The sequence below is a fragment of the Leopardus geoffroyi genome, chromosome D3 (genome assembly GCF_018350155.1).
Source record: "Leopardus geoffroyi isolate Oge1 chromosome D3, O.geoffroyi_Oge1_pat1.0, whole genome shotgun sequence".
Lineage (NCBI taxonomy): Eukaryota > Metazoa > Chordata > Mammalia > Carnivora > Felidae > Leopardus > Leopardus geoffroyi.
Genome location: NC_059339.1, coordinates 45,281,102 through 45,288,468, shown reverse-complemented (window position 1 = coordinate 45,288,468; position 7,367 = coordinate 45,281,102).

Below are 7,367 nucleotides of genomic sequence, written 5' to 3'. Positions count from 1 at the left end.
TATAAGGAGGGGGAAACCTTTCATTCTCATGCTAAAGAGAGAAAGGGTTATAGAGAAAGATTTTTGATGTTTAATTTTACTATAAGATTACAGAAAAATTGGGGCACCTGTGTGGCTCAGTTGGTTGAGCATCTGACTTTGGCTCAGGTCATGATCTTGCAGTTTGTGGGTTCGAGTCCCCCATTGGGCTCTGTGCTGACAGCTCAGAGCCTGAAGCCTGTTTCAGATTCTGTGTCTCCCTCTTTCTGCCCCTCCCCCACTCACACTCTGTCACTTTCCCAAAAATAAACATTAAGAAAAAAGATAACAGAAAAATCTTACTAGCTTTTTGGTAGGTATGCCACAATTATGTCAAATTCCTGGAACACATCACTAAAATAATTTTCATTTAGGTGGTTCTAATCTTTAGCGTGTGGGCATTAGACTAGTAAGTTATATGGACTATTAATTCACTGACAAATTTGAAGAGAAAAATTAGTAAAATCATTTGTAAGCCTGGACTGTTCTAGCAGTTTGATCAAAATGGTATATTTGGTATGTCTGAGCAGATATATTTATAATGTCTTTTGATATGAGAAAGAGGGAAACAATGCCAGTGGTATAAAATAAACTCTGGACCTCTAAGCAGAAGATGGCCCTCCTTGTAGCTTGCTCATTGGCAGAATAAAAGACTTCTTTTGGTTGATCCTACTTCATGGTTTGTTGTTTCTAAATTCATTCTCAGGCCAGAGTTGAGTAAAATGCACGATTAGAGGCTTCTCCAATTGGGAATATCACTGTAAGGCAGAACCTGTTTTCTTTTCTAGAATTAGAAAATTGCAGGGGTGCCTGGGTGGCTCAGGTCATGATCTTAGGGTCTTGGGATCCTGCCCTACTTTGGGCTCTGTGCTGAGGGTGGAGCCTGCTTGAGATTCTGTCTCTCCCCCTCCTTCTGCCTCCCCCCACCCCTTGTAGTCTCTCTTGAGAAGAAAAGAAAAGAAAAGAAAAGAAAAGAAAAGAAAAGAAAAGAAAAAAGAAAATTCCAGTGGGATGCAGAGGAGCTAGTGATGTAAAGGAGAGAGGATCATAGAAAAATCTTTCTGGCTTTCTAGTAGCATTAGCAGAAGTAACAAAATCAAGCTTCTGGCTCAGCAGTAGCAGTGGACTGGTTTTCAGTAGTAGTTGCAACAAGACTGAATTTACAGGGTAGCAGTGGGAGCAATGCTAGGGGTGATGGTGGTTGCCTCACAATTGAATTCCTGGGAGCAGTTGTGCAAGTCATAGTGTTTACCATTCTTTGGCATTATCTGTGACTGCTTTACTGGATGAGTTTGGCAGCATGATTTTGGCATTAATTTCTTGGTATGTAGCTCCAAGCCTGGTTTTCCAGACCTCCTATTTATTTTGTAAGCTGCCTAATGTCCTTTCAATAGATTATTTTCACTTTAGTTCTGCTAGAGTTTGGTTTGCTGCTTGCAACTCAGAACCTGGATACCTCTGGGACCTTGTTAAAATATAGATTCCAGGGCCTAGAAAAAATCAATCAGAATATCTGGCATTGGGCACAAGAATCTAATTAAAAAAAATTTTTTTTAATGTTTATTTTTTTTAAGAGAGAGAAAGAGACAGAGTGCGAGTGGGGAAGGGCAGAGAGAGAAGGAGACACAGAATCTGAAGCAGGCTCTAGGCTCCCAGCCATCAGTACAGAGCCCAATGCGAGCTCAAACTCAGGAACCGCAAGATCATGACCTGAGGGGAAGTCAGTCGCTTAACTGACTGAGCCACCCACGTGCCCCCACTTTAAAAAAATTTTTTTTCATGTTTATTTATTTTTGAGAGAGAGAGAAGAATCTAATTTTTTAAAGAACCTGAATCAATCAATATTTTCTTTTTCTGTAGAAAGTGACAGAGAACTGAATTCAAACCAGTTTACACAAAAAAGGGAATGTATTCACATAATTTAAAAGTCTAGGGAGTAGATATTTGGGCAGTACTGAATTCAGAGCTCAAGCAATGCCTTTGGGATTTGGGTTCTACATTTCCTGGTTCTGTTTTCTGTAGTGTTTTCTTCAGTCTAACATCCCATGCCGTTGCAAGATGGTGGTAGAGACATCCTCTCAGCTTGTGTTCTAGTAAACAGAACACTTGTCCTTGTCCTGGAAGCCATGGTTCTGATGGAGATCCATGTCTAAAATGTGAAGCTCCAATTAGTTGACCTGAGTCTCCTACCACCTCTGGAGCCCAGGTTCTTTCAGGAGCACATTTTCTCTTTTCCCTTGACTGATGGTATCAATTTTTTTGTTAACCAATAGATATCCTCATGCTTGCAGTTGAGTTGTATATTCATTCAGTCATTTATTCACAAATATATTGAACTTACAAGGCATTGTGTTAGGCAAAGGGGATTTAAAGTTGAATATGATATGGTCCTTCTTTTAAAAGAGCATAGATTCTAGAGGAGGAGACACATAAATAAAACAGTATTTAAATCTATTTGAGGGGCATTTGGGTGGATCAGTCAGTTAAGCTTCTGACTCTTAATCTCAACTCAGGTCTTGATCTCAGGGTTATGAGTTCAAGCCCTTTGTTGGGCTCCAGACTGGGCATGAAGCCTACTTAAAAAAAAAAATCCATTTGATTTATTATTGAATATCAAATGCTTGGCATGCTTCTAATGCTACGTATATAGCAGTGAATAAAATAAAGTACTTGTCCTAACAGAGCTTATATTATAATGGAATAAGACAGAAGATAAAGCAATAAACACAATATAAGAGACAGTGACAAGTTTAATCGAAAATAGTCAGACAGGGCCTCTCTGAGAGGGTGGCAGAGATGTGAAGGAAATGAGGGAGTGAGCATGTGGATATCCCCAGGAAGAACACACCCAACAGAGGAAACATCAGGTGTTAAGGGCCTGAGGCAGGACCAGGACCATGCTTGGCCAGTGTAGTTGGAGTAGAATCCTGGGGTAAGTTGTTGAAGGTGAGTTTAGGGTGGGAGTTGGGGGGCTAGATTATGTAGGGTCTTATAAAACATTGTAATGCCTCTGATATGGGAAAAACTTGGGGATTCTGAACAGAGAAGAGACATGGTACACTTGTTTCAAACACTCTGGCTGTTGTTTGAAAGGAGACAAGATGGAAGCTGGGAGACCAGTTGAGGCTGTTACACAATTTGAGTGAGACAGAATGGGACTGACCAGGATGATGAGTAGGAAGTGATTGGATTGTGGATATATTTTGAAGGCAGATCTTACAAGATTGGCTAGTGGATTGAAGGTGAGGTGTGAGAGAAAGAGGAGTCATGGATGACTCCAAGGTTTTTGGCTTGGGCAACTGGAAGAATGAAATTGTTACTGAAAAGGGAAGATTGCTGAAGGAGTTTGGTAGGCTGCCTACTAGACATTCAAGTGCATGTGTTAAGTCGTTAGTTGGGTATTCTAGTCTAGTTCAGTGTAGATGTTTGGTTTGGGATTCATATTTGGGCACTGCTCTCCTTACAGATGTTATTTAAAGCTATGAAATTGATAACATCACCTAGAGAGTGAGTCAGTGAAGCATAGAAAAGAGCACTCCAGGTTTTAGAGATCAGACTGAAGAGGAGAAGCAGCAAAGGGGATGAAGTAGTAGCTGCCAGTGAGATAGGAGGAGAACAAGGTGCTGACTAGAAGCCAAGAGAGGAAAGTCTTCCAAGAGAGAAGGAGTAATCAATTGTATCAAATGCTGCAACTGTGCTAGATCAGTAAGATGAAGACTAAGGGTTGACCATTATTCATGGCCATGTTGAAGACATTTGTGACTTTGTCAAGAGTTATTTTGCTAGAAATGTCAAGATGAAAAAACAACTTAATGTGTTCCAGAGAAAAGGGAGGAGAGGATGGGATGACAGTGGGTATGGACAGTTTTTTTGTGGGGGACTTGCTAGAGAGGAGAGCAGAGAGATGGGGGTGGGTAGTTGGAAGTGGTGTGGGGTCAAGTGAGGGCTGTGTGATAAGTGAGTATAAGTGTAGTGTAGTTAGGGTGCTTTGCAAGTACATAAGAGATTTGCTGCAGGAGATGTTAGGATAACGTTTACAGGAAGGTCCAGCACTTAGTTGTAATAGAAGAGGAAGAGAAGATTTTTCAAATGAGGGATATGTTTAAAGGTACATAAATGTGACACAACATGAGGTTTGGCAAACTGCAAGGAATTGGAACTGAAAGAAAAGGCCATGAGGCACAGGATAGTCAGTATCACACTTGAAGTGAATTTTACTCTTTAAGTGACATAGAGAACTTGTGAAATAGTTTAAGTAGGGAAGTGAAGTGATGAGATTTGCATCTTCCAAAGAGAAGCCTAGAAGCAGTGTAGCAGATAGATTGAAGTAGGGATAGACTGACATCAAAAAGACAGGAGATTGTTGTAGAAACTCAGGTAAAAGTGATGAAAGACTGATTTTAGGCAAATGGCAGTGAAATTAGAGGGAACAACTATGCAAGATATGAAGAAGTTAGGATCCATAAGAGTCTGGTTATTTGGAGGTCAAGGAGTGGAGTGTGCAGGGAAGAAATGTAACAGGACTTTCAGGATGTTAGGTCATTAGCAGAGCTAAGGACTAGAGGATTCGTTTTTAAAATACTATGTTAGTATTGGATATGTTGAGTTTAAGAGATAGGAGATTTTAAGGTGACAAATGTAGTAGACATTATGAATTTGGAGTTCCAAGAAGAAGTTTGGGCTGCACACATAGATCTGGGAATCGTGAGACATAAATTTTGGCTAAGTCATGGATTTGGATGAAGTCACTCAGAGAGAGGGTGCAGAGCAAAAGTTCTTAATCTGAAATTTGCTTAATGTAGCTGGAGGAAAACATCCAGCTGTGCTGAGTGGTCCCACTTTAAAAGTATGACCACATGTTTTTATTTTTTTAATGTGTATTTATTTATTTTTGAAAGAGAGATTGAGAGAGAGAAAGAGAGAGAGAGAGAGGCAGAGAGAGAGAGGGAGACAGAGAATCCCAAGCAGGCTCTGTACTGCCAGCACAGAGCCTGATGTGGGGCTCTAACTCACAAACCGTGAGAGCACGACCTGAGCTGAAATCAAGAGTCGGCTGCTTAACCGACTGAGCCATCTAGGTTCCCCTGACCACATGTTCTAAATGATCCTTTCATGGCAGTGCAGCAACCTTATTTCTCAACCCTGTAACTACCCTTCCTTTATCTTCACATTCAACTGATGATTTTGCATCTAATTGAGAAAACAGGAACAGTTACAAGAGAACAACTTCACCTTCTGACCAACGAATCTACTGGTTACTGTGCATCTGTACACATACTGCTTTTATTCTTGTTGCAACATGGGAACTGTTCCAGCTTCTAACTCTAGTTGCACTGGGTCGTGGCCCCTCTTCTACTCAAAGACTTTGCTTTTGCAATCATACCCTTTCTCTTTTGCATCATCTGTTTTCTCCTCTTTACTCATCATCCCAACCTCATGCTGTAATATGACTCCATCTGGAGAAGGTCTTTCGTGACCTCACATTCATATCCCCCACCATTTCTGTTTTCCTTCATAACAGTTCTCTTGAAAGAATTGTCTGTAATCACTCTCTCACCTCCCATTATTTCTGGAATACACTCTGGTCAGGCTCTTGTCTCTGATTCTACTAAAACCAATCTTAAGGTTGGTAAAGATCTCTTTCTTGCCAAGTTCAATAAACAATTCTTAATCTTCATCTTACTCAATCTCTTAGCAGCATGTGACACAGTTGATTACTCCCTCTTACTTGAATCGCTTTTGTGTTGTTGTTGGCTTCCAGAACCTGTTATTTTCTTAGTGTTCTTCTTATCTCACCAGCTGCTTCCTTCTCAGTCGCCTTTACTGGGTCTTTCTATTCTTACTGAAATTGAAAGGGTAAAATACCCCAGAGCTGAGTCTTCAGCTTTTTCTTCTTTATTTGCTCTTCTCCTGAGGTGATCTCATCCAGAGTCATGGCTTTAAATAACATCTGGTCAAATATGTGTCTCAGAGAGGTCTTTCTTCTCTATGACTCTCCTGCCCTGCTTTGTTTTTCTTCATGGCAATTATCACTATTTGAAATCACATATGTATTTAAACATATTTACTTATTGTCTGTCTTCCCTATGAGAACAGGGTTCTTTTCTGTTGTGTTCTCTATTGTATCCTCAGCAACTAGAACAGTGCCTGGCACATAATAGGCTCTGAAAAACTATGAGCCAATATAAGCTAAATTTTAAGCTAAAGAGTTAAGATAAACGCAGTCAAGAGAATCTTGGTTGGATAAGGGAAGGACAAATGTGATTCCATGTGGTAAATGAGAACCTTTTGTTATTTTGGAGCTGTGGAAAGAGGAACAAAGGAAAGTGTGAAATCCCAATCTAGTTGATGGGACTTTGCTTGGAGGGAGAAGTGGTGCTGGAGGTAAGAGGTGCTTGGGGGAGAAGTGGGATACTGCTGTAACAAATACCTAAACATGTGGAAGTGGCTTTGAGAGGTGTAACAAGTAGAGACTGGAAGGGTTTTGAGGTGCATGTGAGAAACAGGGACATTAAGGAAAATTCTGCTGAGAGCTCAGAAAGGAGTCGAGCTAGAGAGAAAGCTTCCGTCTTCTTAGAGAATCCATAAATAATCATGAGTGTAATGTTGGTAGAAATAAGGACATTAAGGGTGGTTCTGGTGGGGTGTCAGGTGGAAATGAGTAACATGTTATCAGGAACTAGAGGAAAGGCAGTCCTTGCTATAAAGTAGCAAAGAACTTGGCCGAATTGTGTTCATGTTCTACGGTTGCAAGGAAGGTACAACCTGCAAGCAATGAACTGGATTTTTAGCTGAGGAGATTTCTAAGCGAAGCATTGGAAGAGTGGCTTGGTTCTTCCTAACTGCTTATAGTAAAATATGAGAAGAGAAAAATGAGTTGAAGAATGAATTTTTAAACAATTCCAGAACCAGAACTTGAAAGTTTGGAAAATCTCAACCCATCCATTTTGCAGAACATGAAAAATAAACTTGTTTTGTTTAAGCCACCCAGTTATAGTATTTTGTTATAACACTCCAAGTACACCAAGACAGATTTTGGTAGCCAGGAGCACCTGGAGAGGTGCAACATGCATCATGGTTGCTGGCTGCTTTTTCCCCTCTGGATTCAGTTCCGACTTTGCTCTCAATCAAAATGGCCTGGGAACTGGTTCTTTAAAAGGTTGGGTCTCTCATACAGCCCTTGCTGGGTAATTATTTGTCAAGGTAGTTTATTTTCTTATTTCTAGAGAGAAGGAGCATCTTCTGAGACAAAGGATTACAGCTTGCATGAAAGGCTACTTGGTTAAGAAATGACCACCCGGTCTGCCTGACCCAGAAAGGAGAGTGTGGTGTATATTGCGTTCCTGCCT